The sequence below is a fragment of the Callospermophilus lateralis genome, chromosome 9 (genome assembly GCF_048772815.1).
Source record: "Callospermophilus lateralis isolate mCalLat2 chromosome 9, mCalLat2.hap1, whole genome shotgun sequence".
Classification (NCBI taxonomy): Eukaryota; Metazoa; Chordata; class Mammalia; order Rodentia; family Sciuridae; genus Callospermophilus; species Callospermophilus lateralis.
In genome coordinates, this window is record NC_135313.1 from 56630967 (window position 1) to 56645401 (window position 14435).

The 14435-nt window shown below is 40.5% G+C and overlaps 1 protein-coding gene across 3 annotated transcripts in view; it reads left to right on the top strand.

Moving 5' to 3' along the window:
- Positions 1-14435, top strand: part of Wipf1 (WAS/WASL interacting protein family member 1) — a 122477-nt gene that overhangs the window by 73063 nt on the left and 34979 nt on the right. The window lies entirely within an intron of this gene.

Below are 14435 nucleotides of genomic sequence, written 5' to 3' on the forward strand. Positions count from 1 at the left end.
AGGCTGCTCTACAAAAGATAAATATAAACTGAACCAAAATGGACACCTGCTCTCCGCACATGGGGAATGAATTTATTTAATTTCCATCATGCACATGGGGAATGAATTTATTTAATTTCCATCCTCAGCTTGAATATGAAGGCAAACTCCTTGAGGGTGGAGAGTTTTGTTTGTTTGATTATTGTAATATTCCCTAAATCTAAAAACGTTCTGGGCACCTGATAGATGCTCCATTTTTGTTAAATGACCGCTGTGCTCAGGAGCCCTCGTACAGTTGCTCACTGGTTAACAGGGCAGTTACAGCCATGCAGGGAGGGTGAGCAGAGTAAAAGATCATACTACCTACATCACTCTAATTCCAGAAAGAAAACTACAGCTTTGTGTGTTGTTCTTTGGGGCTAGAGAAGAAGATCAGAGGAGTGAGTATAGAATCAGGTCAAGGGAAGAAAGCAGGGATGGCAGGGACCTCAAGGTTGGAAGAGTTAATCTGAAGAAGGAATTGGAAATAGAAGCCATGGGCAGGGACCATGTTCTGGACCCCGGTGGAGGTTATAGCAGGTTATTCTGACACCTTGGCCTTGGCCATGATGCTCAGGTAGTCTTGCCAGGACACAACTGGCACCCAAAAGCCAAGAGTAGCACCCAGGTGGGGTTTTAATTGTTGTTTCATATTATTTTGTTTTTTATTTATTTAGTGGGGGGCTGGTGTTGGCAGGGAGAGACAATTTTGACTTTTTTTCTGTCTCTGTCCATTTCTGCTCCTGTGGGTGTCCTACAAAACATACACCACATGTGGTTTTTATACCTCAAGTCTTGGTGGTTTGTTATCCTCAAACTAGTCAATATTTAAGTGTAGTCATGGAGCTGCTTTTTACATAAGCCACCAACTGATCATTCTGTTGGAATGAATCTGAAGCAGGCAGAATGGTCCAAGACTTTGGCTTAGGCAGCTCGGTGTTGCAGGGAAGGAGTCATTTGGTCAGTACTGAGCAAAAAACAACAACAAAAAATACCCACGCAAAATGGTGGAGCTGATCACTTTGTGATTGCACCTTTTTTGATCTCTACATGCATGTTTGGAAGCAGGAAGCATTTTCCAGGATCTTTCCTGTGGTCAGATAGGGTACTGACCCCATTAGAGACAACCTGGAAGTGTTTTTCCAACAATCTGTTTTCCCAGTCAGTCATTTGGAGAATCCGGAGCAGCCAATGGCAAGGCGGGGCGGTTGTTGGAGGGAATCTGGGGTCATTTGGGTAGAACAAATTCTGTTTTGGCTGAGCCACTGAGAAAAGCAATCTGCTAAGACACAGGAGAATAAAAAGTACACAGGCCTCTGGACACCTCTGGGAACAAATGGGAAATATCTCCCAGGACTGGAGGTGAGCAGCTGTGGGGATCCCAGCTCTCTCCACTTCCCACAACTGGATGAGCGGGTACCCAAACAACACTAAGGAGGCCCAACATCCCCAGAACCGTCAGAAGCTGTGATTCCCAGCCTCATCTGATCCAGTGGCCACTTTTAATAACAATTTTCTAATCTTCCTCCACAATTCTCAGTGAACTTCATAAATGATGTGGTCTGACCTCACACCTAATTTCCAAAATAAAAATCACTGCAATCTTAATTTTAAAAGAAATAAAATAAAAGCAGCTTTTTAATAAAATAAGTTCAGTTGAGAAGTGATCAGGCACAGCTCATTAAAAAACAAAACAGAGTAAGTTGTCAGGTGTTTGCATCTATACACAGAGTCACTGTGAATGTGGCGACTACCACTGCGGATTAACTCTTATTAGAGGCTTAAATACCACAATTGACAATGTCCTTGAGCACATGATTTTCCAAAAAGGATGAATAACTCTTGGTAAACATCTTGTCAACCTAAAAAAGAAAAAAAAAAAAAAAAGCAAAACAACAAGATTCTTTGAAAAATACCATATTCATTTGGGAATACCAGAGCTCTGCCTTGGGAATACACCCACCATAGTAAACTGTAGGAGGATTCAAAGGAGTTGAGGTAAGGAGAAATTTTCTAAAAGCAAAAATGAGGATTTACATCAGATATTTTGAAACAATAACCTTTGGCCACAGTGATGCTGGCCACAAGAGTGGTGTCAGTCAAGGGTGAATGAACAATTGCTGGGCAGACATCCTTACAGAAGTCCTTTTGGTTGTAAGGTAGATGGTGGTGCCTCTGTGTGAGCTCAGGGTTCTGGCCAAGTCTTTGTGGTTAGTTACTATCGGGCAATCACGTGTAATAACCCTTCCTCCAGAAACTCCTGGCTTTATTTACTTTCGGTGTTATTAGGGCTGACACAGTAACTTCATTTTGATTCTGACAACTTTCACCATCCAAACGAAAGTAATTCCATTGATAGGACATTTGTATCACTAAGAAATTAAAGGAATAAGTGCAAAAAGTACAATACAGATGTTCCCAGTCTTACTTACGATGGTCCATTGTAAGTCGAGGAGTATCTATCTGTAATCACTTTGAGTTTATATATCAACTGGAGTCAAGTTCTAGGCTCAGATAACTCTTAACAGTTTCTTCACCTACATTAGTGTCCACCCAGACCTTTGACGATCATGTGGGACAATTTTTTACTGAGTGGGACAGTTTGGTATAATACAATTCGAATCTTCTGAATCCCAGGAAAGCCTCCCTTTATTGTGACACCCACAAATTCTCTTCCTTTCCTGTTCATGCACAGAGCAGTTGGGACTGCCTCTCACGGGCAGTGTCACCAGCCAAGCCTGGCTGCTATGCAATCGGAGGGCCCCAGGGGAATCTCCAGTCCCCGAGCATTTCCTGTGGTGTTCAGGCAGGTGATGTGAGGCCGGAAGGTGCAGAGCTGTACCGACCCTTGTTTCCTGAGAGCCTAGGGAGGTTTTCAAGATCCTCATGATTTCTCTCTCCCAGAAAGAGACACAGAGTAACCACTGGGCTGAAGTCTGAATAAGGACCTAGATGGCCATTGTCCCCAACCTAGAAATAATTGTAAAGATCCTCCACTTGCTTTCAAACCTGATGATAGACAACCAACGGGAACACACTACTTTCTGCGTGCCAGTACCTTCTCCCAGTGTGTGTGCACTAGAATGTACATGGCGGGATGTGAGAAGGGACTTTCCATCTTTTGCCCCTTGGGTTGTAAAGAAATCACTCCTTGTATTTCACAGGGTTTTCCCCTGGGGGCCATTTGTATTGGACATTGATGACCAAATGGGAAATTTTTGCAGTTTAATTATAGTACCTATGACAAGACTGCCTTCGATAGAAATATGAAGGGTCTTTTTACACGTGAAAAGCATTTTTCCCTTAAGAAATAAAGTATGTGATGTTCTAAACTTCAGAATTTCTGTGTTTGCTTTGTGGTTTGTTTTTTATGGTTGGTTGGTTTGTTTGGGGTTTTTTTTGGGGGGGGGTTGGGGGAGCGGTAATGGGGATTGAATTCAGGGACACTCAACCACTGAGTCACATCCCCAGACCTATTTTGTATTTTATTTAACAATTCAGGCTCTCTCGCTGAGTTGCTTAGCATTATCCTTTGCTAAGGCTGGCTTTGAACTCGCGATCCTCCTTCCTCAGCCTCCTGAGCAGCTGGGATTTACAGGTGTGTGACAGTGTGTCTGGCTTGTATTTGCTTTGTTTTATTTTGTTTTTCATCTTCTGTTTCTGCTGAGCATGCACTGCCACACAGTATGGAGAGGCAAGACTCCCACTGCATCCTTGGCACCTAGAGTATTGGGCATTGGGTGCTCCAGAGACAGAGAAACATGTTGGTTGAGTTGGAGTATGTGAACCCATTTCAGGAACATTCTTTCTAGATAGTCCGGGGGCCTCTTTTTCCAACCCTGAGTTGGTTCTCCTTTCATCCTTCCAAGCTAGTCACCTCACCACTTTCTGGTTTAAGTAAGAGACCTTGTCCTATCCCTGACACTGGAAAATAACCTTGCTTAGAAAGACAGTTGCCAAATGTGTTGGCAGGTCTCCCTTATGGTAAGTGTTGAGTGGCGGTCCTGGTATCACCACAGGTTAGGAGAAGCAAAAGCCTCCCCAGGTCTTTTGTGGGGAGCAAACCCAGCACATTTCTGCTTTGCCTGGACACCTCTCAGTCTAGAACCCAATGTGTGGCAGCAAAATCACAGTCCCAGGTTAAGACAAGGATGAAACTCAACATGGAATGGAAGCTTTTAAAATTCATTTACACATATCTCTTGAGCACCGTGATATGTCAGATACTGTTCTATCAGCAGCTGGGAGACAGCAGCAAAGGAGACAAGGTCCCTGGCCTCAGGTAGCTGCCTCTCCAGTGGAAAAGCGGATCATATACAAATAGTGGCGAACCCAGATGGAGTGAAGGAGCAGGCTGTGTGGACAGCCAAGAGAAAAGTGTCCTTGGGAGAGGGAACAGCAAGTGCAAATGCCTGAAGATAGAGGAAAAGGGGAGAAGGGCAGGAAAGGACAGGAAATGGAGGGCTGGCTCTTGCCAGAAATGGCATTCATTGCAGACTTCACTTGGTATAAAATGGAAAGCCACTGAGGCTTTGGAGTCCATGAATTTCTTCTGAGCCTCTATTTTCAAACTTTTATATGCTACAGTAAGTATCTCTTGGCCAAGGATTCATATATTGTAGTGGGATTGCTAGTACTCAGACTCCAGGAAGAAGCAGCCAATATAACTTCAATCCTGCTGGCCACAAGCCCAGGAATACTCAGCCAATGTCCTGAATGGCTCCAAGCCACTCTCCTTAAGAACTTACAGCTATGGCTCAGAGTTGGCTCTGGACAGAACAGGACTATCCCAGGACTGACACTGATGGGGCATCTGCTGAGTGCCATCTGGGCATCTTGCCAGAGAGAAAGATGAGCCCATGCCCATCAAGCCTGTACTGTCTAGCATCATTTTATCCAGTTTGGTAGCAGCTCTGAAGCACTTACAATGCCATCAGTAAGAAAATACACACATTTCTGTGTAATAAGAATTGCAATGCATTCCGCTGTCTTGTATTTAAAAAAAATAAAATCAATGAAATTTTTAAAAATTAAATTAATTTAAAAGAAGAAAAAGAAAATAAACACATTTCTGAAGACTGTATTGATAAAAAGGATGTAAAAATACCTAATTAATAATTGTTTAAAAAAATTCTTGGTACATTCAGTAGTACTCTTTTTGAAATCTTGTATTAAATAAAATATATGGCTACACTTTCACCTATTTCTTTCTACTCTTTGTAACGTGGCTAGCATAAAATCAAGAATTGCACAGGTGGCTCAAATTATAGTTCTATTGGATAGTCCTAATCCAAAAGGAGGGTTATTTTCTCTCATTCCTTAGTTGGATGGTTGGAATTTTTATTTTTACTTTTTTTGTTCCTACTCTTAATCGGTCTACAGTCTGGGGAGTTTAATCCTTTTCTGGGAAGAACTACTTGAGTTCTGGGGGGAGAGGCTTCGTCTCTATCCCAGTTCATCCAACAGTGCAAAGAAGGTTTTTGAGAAGTACAAGGCAACTAACTCCCAAGTCTGAGCAAGTTTTGAATTGAGAGAGCACACCTCTTCCACAGCCTCTAGTGGACGGAAAAGGGAATGAGCCACAGTCCTTGTTTGTTTGATTTTTTTTTTTTTTAAAGCTTTATCATTATGGAAACATTTCAAGTACCTAGGAAGAGTGGACAGAATGGTAAACTGAACTGCATGTACCCCTCACCCAGCTTTGAAGATGATCATCCCATGACTGCTTTTGTTTCATTTGCACCTCCACCCACTTCCCCCGCCCTTTTCCATATTACTTTGAAGCAAACATCAAGTCACTTCATCCACAAATATCTCAGTGTGACTATCTAAAAATGAAGGACTCTGTAAAATACAACATAACTGCAGTAGCATCATTATTACCTAAAACATAGTAATAATGTTGCTCAATATTCAATTTGATTTTCAAATTTCTAGTTGCCTGGTGTTTCTCTAGTTTATTTGAATCAGGACTTCGTGATGTCCACACGTTGCATTGCTTGCTCTGCCTTTTCAGCCAGCTCCCCATGAGCACGTGCTGCGCTGGCTTCCTCCCAGGCTTCCACGTGTTAATAATGTGGCGATGACACTACCAGTCCTGTCCCCACACATCTTAGAATAAGTTTCATTGCATCTCCTTGGTTCAGAAGTAGCCACGTGTTCCTCTCTGAACCAGCCACTGTAGCCAGGGAACTCCAGGGCTGTGCTTAACCACAGCTGCTCACTTTGCATTCCTGGAGTCAGAGTAGAGTTAGCCCAACGGAGGCCAGGAGAGCAGAGTACAAGGTCAGTGGACCTCTTCCCAAGTCTGAATTTGTTACTGTCACTTAGGAGGATGGATACTGGACAACCCAGAAACAACAAATACATATGTACTGTTTATCCAGGACTCACACACGTATCTTTCCTATACATACAGGCTCAGAAATAGGTAATACATTGCACTCACCATTTTTCCCCCACAAAAGAGAGACAGCTAAAGCAGGTGCAAGCCTCACTCCAGTCCAGATTCTTCATTTTATAATTTACTCCTTGTTCATGAGATGGATCCCAGTGTCTCAGTGAACTGTCCTTTTTTCCCCAGATGAAAGAACATAACAGTATATTTGGAGAGACAGTGAGGAATCAGACTTCCATGTTCCAAACTTGTTTTCTGATAATTCTTACCTCCCTGCCCTATCTAATGTCAGCGTAGGAAAATTTGGGTTTTCCATCCCATAAGCCTCCAGGTTATTTGATTCTCACCCATTTGTTAACAAAACTTTATTTTCCCCCACTGTACACCCAGTCAGTCTTCAGCCTAAGTTTCTCTCTTTCCTGTGGATCTTCCTCAACATCCCAAGTGTTTTCTGTTGAATCCTTTAAGGATGTGCTTATGGTATTAGACCAAGGATTCAATAGGTGGCAGCATAGCTAGCAGTTTTGCTGTCGTATAACAAGGATTGCCACCTTCTAGCCCAGAAGAACCAGTACTATAGTTGTCTCCCAACCATAAGCCAGCTAATTGCATATTTTAGGATTAGTTATGTCCAATACTCACTTCTAGTACCAGCTCCTTCATCACTTAAGATTCTAGTGATAGAAAGCCTGGCTGTGCTTGCTTAAGCAAAATGGAGAATTTATTTGCTCATGTAAATTTAAAAGTCTAGAAATAGGGCTAGCTCCAGGTATAGGTAGGTTCAGGGCTTAATCAGCAACATCAGCACTTGGTTCTTCTCCATCCCAGTTTTCTGTCATATTGGTCTCAGTTTCAAACCCAATGTGGTCAAAAGATGAGTGTGGCAGGTCTCACCTCTTCACAGATCTGAGTCCAGACTCGTCCCTCAGGAAGTGTACTCACCTCTGGCCACAAGTTTCTTTGATCCTGATGACATCACAGGCTATCACCATAAAAAAAAAAAAAAAAAAGTCTCTAGGACCATATAAATGTAAGACTTTGGTTAACCAGCCCTGAATCACACGCTTTCCCTATATCTGCATGGGAGTGAATGCCTCTGGAGTCACGTATACTGAAAGGGAGGAGTCTCCACACAAAATAAAAGGAGAAGAGGGAATGGCTGCTAAGCACCAAAACATAATAATCAAATATATTGTACATTTTTCCCCAAGTAATATTATACCAGTTTATATTAACAGGTCCTGGAATACTACAAAACTTGGTTTTAATTTAATTTTTAAATTTATAGTTTTAAATAATCAACCCTTCCTTTATTTAACAAAACTGATCACTGTGTGGAGCAAAGGATTATTCCTTTAATGCCTGCTTTTTTAAATCACACAATTCCCACATTTTAAGTCTTTTTCCCCCCCAGTGCTTAGGGCCTCAAGCATGCTAGGTAAGACCCTACTGCTGAGCTCCACTTCCAGCCCCCATACTTTAACATTTTGAAAGTAGATTTCTCTTATAATAGACACATGCATTTAATCTAGTAGTGCTTCTTTTTTCCCCTAAAAAGATATCAGAGGGGCATTTAGCTATTAAAGACGGTGTTTTTTTAATTAAGGAAATATAGGCTTGTAAACATCTTTGTACTGTCAGGGTAAAACTACTACAGTATAGGAAACAGTACTCGATGAGAATTACTGAAAAAAAAAAAAACCCTGATGTTCATATTTTATACAGGTCACTGTGGAACTGATTCAGTAGGTGTTGGTTTGGGGTCACTACAGAGGGGGGTTGGTTATGATTCTTTACTACTTTTCTGAGACTGGTGAGACCTACATTTTTGTTTTTAGAATCTTCTGTCTGCCCTTGTTTGTTTGTTTTTAAATAGATTAATATGGAATATTTTTTACCTAATTGACCCAAGAGCCTATTGATGATTATTTTACTCTATCCTAGGCTCGGACTGATCTGTGTATTGAATGAGGAAGATGTAGGCATCTAAATTTTCCCTTTAAGTTCAGATTTGTGATTGTCTTTATTTACCACTCTTGTAAGCCTTTGATCATAACAGCCACAATGGCACAACTACTACCTTTATCTTCTTCCCTCTGCGTGACACCTTTTCTCTCTACCCCTCTTCCTTCTGCCACTTCTTGTGCTTATGGAAAGGAGTTAGGTTTAATCGCCTTCTGCCTTTAATGTGAGGCTTAAGGCTGCAGTGGCCCTGGACTGAGGGCCATTTCTTTTCCTCATCTGTACATGATGGTGCGGACTTTGACCTCTACCGTCTCCTTCAGCCTTAAAATTCCTCCTTTTTTTTTTAATCATTTGTTCTTTTTAGTTATGTATGACAGTATAGTCTATTTTGACATATTTATACAAACATGGAGTATATCTTATTCTACTTAGGATCCCAGTCTTGTGGCTGTACATGATTTGATATTCACTGTGATGTATTCATGTATGTACATAGGAAAGTTATGTCAGATTAATTCCACAGTTTTTCCTATTCCTATTTCCCCTTGCCTTCATTCCCCTTTGTCTAATCCATTGAACTTTTATTCTTCCCCTCCCCTCCCTTGTTGTGGGTTAGTTTCCACATATTAGGGAAACCATTCTACCTTTGATTTTAGAGGACTGGCTTTTTTCACTTAGCATGATAGTCTCCAGATCCTTCTATTTACTGGCAGATGTCATGAAGTCATTCTTATTTATGGCTGAGTAATAGTCCATTGTGTATATATACCACATTTTCTTTATCCACTCATCAAAAATGGTTCCATTCTAGTTTTTTGCAGAATCTCCATACTGCTTTTCAGAGTGGTTGCACAAATTTGCAGTCCAACCAGCAATGTTTCCCCCACATGCTTGCCAACATTTATTGTTACTTATATTCTTGATAATTGCCATTCTGACTGGAGTAAGGCGAAATCTCAGTATAGTTTTAATTTGCAGTTCTCTACTTGCTAGAAACGTTGAATATTTTTTTCATTAATTTGTTGACCATGTGTTTATCTTTTTTTCAGAAGTGTCTTTTTAGTTTTTTTGCCCATTTATTGATTGGGTTATTTGTATATTGTTGTTGATTTTGGTGTTAGGCTTTTTGAGTTCTTTGTATATCAAAGAAATTAACCCTTTATCTGAGATGCAGGTGGCAAAGATTTTCTCCCATTCTATAGGCTCTCTCTTCACACTCTTGATTGTTTCCTTTGCTGTGGAAAAGCTTTTTAGTTTGATACCATCCCATTTATTGATTTTTAATTTTACTTCTTGCACTTTAGGAGTCTTGTTGAGAAAGTTGATTTCTAACCTGACATGTTGGAGTGTTGGGCCTACATTTTCTTCTAGTAGATACAGGGTTTCTAATCTAATACCTAGGTCTTTGATCCACTTTTAGTTGAGTTTTGTGCAGGGTGAAAGATAGGGGTTAAATTTCATTCTGCTACCTATGGATTTCCAGTTCTCCCAGCACCATTTGTTGAAGAGGCTACCTTTTCCCCAATGTTTTCTGTATCTGTGTCTAGTATGAGATAACTGTATTTATGTGGGTTTGTCTCTGTGTCTTCTATTCTGTGCCATTGATCTTCATGTCTGTTTTGTTACTATAGTTCTGTAGTATAATTTAAGGTCTGGTATTATGATGTTTCCTGCTTCACTTTTCTTGCTAAGGATTGCTTTGGCTATTCTGGGCCCCTTATTTTTCCAAACGAATTTCATGACTGCCTTTTCTATTTCTAGATGAATGTCATTAGAAATTTAATAGGAATTGCACTAAATCTGTATAGCACTTTTGGTAGCATGGCCATTTTGACAATATTAATTTTGCTTATACAAGAACATGGGAGATCATTCTGTCTTGTAAGGTCTTCTTCAATTTCTTTCTTTAGTGTTGTGTAGTTTTCATTGTAGAGGTCTTTTATCTATTTTTTTTTTTTTAGATTGATTCCAAATCTCTTTTTTTTTTCTTTTTAGGCTATTGTGAATGGAATAGTTTTCCTAATTTCAATCAATTCATCATTAGTGTATAGGAATGCAATTGATTTATGGGTGTTAATTTTGTAATCTGCTACTTTGCTGAATTCATTGATGAGTTCTAGAAGTTTTCTGGTGGATTTTTAGGGGGGAGGCTCTTCTAAATATAGGATCATGTTGTTGGCAAACAGAGATAGTTTGAGCTTTTCTTTTCCTATTCATAATCCTCTAATTTCTTTTCTTTCTTTTTTCTGTTTTTTTTTTTTTTTTTTTGCCTAATTGTCCTGGCTAGAGTTTCAAAGACTATGGTGAGTAGAAGTGGTGAAATAGGACATACCTGACTTGTTCCAGGTTTAGAGGGAATGCTTTCAGATTTCTCTCCATTAGAATGATGTTGGCCTTGGGTTTAGAATATATAGCTTTTACAATGTTGAGGTATGTTCCTACTCTCCCTAGTTTTTCTAGTTGGTTTTTTGTTTGTTTGTTTGTTTGTTTTGTTTTTTGGTACCAGGGATTGAACTCAGAGGTACTCAACCACTGAGCCACATCCCAGCCCTATTTTTGTATATTATTAGAGACAGGGTCTCTCTGAGTTTCTTAGTGCCTCACAATTGCTGAGGCTGGCTTTGAACTTGCGATTCTCCTGTCTCATCCTCCCAAGCAGCTGGAATTACAGGCATGTGCCACTGGGCCCAGCTTTTCTAGTGTTTTAAGCATGAATGGATGCTGTATTTTTTTTTTCAAATGCTTTTTCTGCATCTATTGAGCTAATCATGTGATTCTTGCCTTTAAGTCTATTTATGTGGTGAATTACACTTTACTGATTTCCTTATGTTAAACCAATGTTGCATTCCTGGGATGAAACCCACTTGATCATGGTGCACAGTCTTTTTAATGTGTTTTTGTATGCAATTTGCCAGTATTTTATTAAGAATTTTTGCATCTGTGTTCATCAGGAATATTGGTCTGAAGTTTGAAATTGATGTGTCTTTGGTTTTGATATTACAGTGATACTAGCTAGCTTCATAGAATAAGTTTGGAAGGGTTCCCTCCTTTTTCTAGTTCATGGAATATAAAATTCCTCTTTTCACTGTAGAAGTCTTTCACCTCTTTTGTTAAATTTGTTAAATTCCCAAATATTCTTTTTTTTTTTTTTTGAGGCTATATTTCTAATTTCTCTTTCAACTGTTTCATCATTGGTGTGTAGGAACGCAATTGACTTATGGCTGTTACTAGAAGAGCCGACCCTGATCTGAGAACAGAAGAAGGGTGGAAAGCACTATTTCATGCAACACCTGGTGTCCTGCATTGCAAGAAGTGGCTTCCAAGGCCTCTAAAGTCCTGTGGTTGAACTGTGCCACACCCATGTGATCTCTCCCTGTCTCTCCATCTTCTCCTGCCTTGTTTTGTTGTTGTTGTTTAAACCTTTTTATTTCCTGTCCTTCCTGATCAGTTTGTTTTTCTTAATCCATTTTTCTCTCCCCACTGCCCAGGGAGCCACCCACACTGCATGACTCCACACACAGTGCTGAGCCCACCTGCTGACCTTTCCTCTGGAAAATCTCTCATTAACAGCTTTTCCCCATGAAGGCTTAAGTCTTGACATTTGTTAAACGAGGAACAAAAGTGAGCTATTAAAGGAATGTTATATTATGGTAGCCTGTGTAAGAGAAACGATTTTCTTTTTCACTTGATGAACACTTTATTGAGCACCTCCCAGGAGTCAGATGCTGGGACAACAGCAGAAAACAAGACAGATAGGACTCCTGCTCTCATGGAGCTTGAACTCCATCTAGTAAGGAAAGACATACAAATGAATAAGAAAATAGCAATTGGTGACATGTGCAGTGTATAGGAGAGAACAAGTGCAGAGATGGGACATGGTGGAGGGCATTTTTGCTGATATCTGAAAAATGAGAACAAACCAGGAGAGGAGCATCCCAGGCAAGAGGGCTTGCAAGATGCAAATGAGATCGGTGCATTTAAGGAACAGAAAGGGCTGAGAGGTAAATTAGCAAGAGGTGCATTGAGATAAAGGCTAGGGAGGGGCAGGTGTTGTGCATCCTTGTGGGTCTAGGCAAAGAGTTTGAACTTTTTAAGTGAAACGAGAAACCATTGGAGGGGTTTAAGCAGAGGAGAAACATTATCTGATTTATGTCCTGTCATGCATAATAGTCACCTCATCAATGTGTCCCTTGTTAATTGCTTTCACAAGTTTTCATTACAGGTAGAATAGATCCAAACTCTACACAGCTCCTCCCTTGCATTGCTGGGGGGCTGCTACCTTTAGGTGACATGCTGCGTACTTATTGAGCTTTCACTAATGGACAGGAGTAGCCATGAACAGTGTGTTTACTGTGTGTGTGTGTGTGTGTGTGTGTGTGTGTGTGTGTTTGGGGTGCCTCACCTAGTGAATGTCAAAATAATTCTGTAAATACATAGAGAAATCATAATTGCCATGTTCTCTTTTTAGATCCAGCTATATTTAGACTTCCCCAAAGATTCACTCAGGCATTTAAGTTTTTGAGTTGATCAAGTTTCTGTTGTCCCAAGGGTTTGTGGAGGAGGAAGTTGATGATAGCTGCAGACCTCTAACTGTGTCCAGCCTCATTCCTGTATGTATTTCTGTATTAAGTGTCCCCTGAACTCCAGGCCCTACTTTAGACAAGAGGAATACTATCCTTGCCTTCAGGTGGCTCCAGGCAAAGTAGAGAGGACTCTCAGTCACCAATCCTTGGATGCTCCACTTCCAGGAATTGTGCCCATGACCTGGCATCATGAAACTACTCCTGAAATTCAACAAGCATCTCAGAGAATTCAGAGTTTGAAAGAAACCTTAGCAGTCATCCATCCCAGTACTCCTCAGTAAGAGTACTTTTGGTATTTGGAATGGGACTATCCTGAGCACCATAGGAAATCTCATATTCCTGGCCACACCCACTGAATCCCACAGGCCCCTCCTCCCACGAGTCCCACCCACTTTGCCCCACCCCAAACTGAAAATGCTTCTGAGCATCTCCCAACAGTGACTGAGCTGAAAACTTTGGGTGTAGCCCAGGCCTCTCAATTTGCAAAGAGCTTACACACCTCTTTGCTCAGAACCCAGCAGAATCAGTACTCATCATGCACATTTTACAATGAAGTTCGTTTCTGAAATGTGCATCTGTTTTTCATCCTTTCAACTGATTCTGTTTTCTCAGACTTACACTGTATGTGTTACAAATATAAGTCTGAAACTTTCAGGTGGGTCAAGAAAAAGTTGAGCATTTTCATATTGTTCTATACATAAGTCAAGATTCTGATATATACCGTTGAATGTACATGTTCCACTGAATCTACCTTTATTTTTTTTAATTATTTGCTCAAAACGTTACAATGATCTTGACATATCATACATTTCTGAAGCTACCTTTAAAGCGAAAAATCTGACTCCTTCTGACTACCCTCTTTTTCTGAATGCTTTTGTCAAGCATCTTCTGAGAGAGTTATTGTTATCCCACTAATTATGGAGGGTGTAAACAAAACATTTGGGCCCACAAAGCCATGGGTCTGCAGCCAGCTTGGTTTCTGTGTGTCACATATCCTGACTTAGACACCCAGATCACATCTCAAAACTCATTTGCCTTCACACACCTGACCTGCTTTCTTCATCTGCATTTGTTGCTTTCTCCCCGCACACTGGAATGTTCTGTAAATGAGGATCACTTAGACTAATTATCAATGCATTTAAGAGCTTTTATTTCTTAAGTGACTCTTCTTATTATTACTAAATGGAATACTCAGAATTGAGAGTGATGCTTTCAAAGAATTTTTGTGGAGGAATCTCAACCTCTGTGAGCAGATGTCTTTGTTGAGGTGTCTGGAAAGCTGGGGGGCTGCTGACTGCCTGGATGGAGATGCTGAGCCCTCCTTGCGCCTGCACGGATGCTGTATTATACATTGTGGGGAGGAGAGACGTTCGATCATTTTTAAATTTATTCTTTTTTCTTTGCTTGTTTCTTAAGTAAAGCCAATCTAGTTTCTTTTTCTGTAGCAAAGGAGGAAGGAACAAACAACAAAT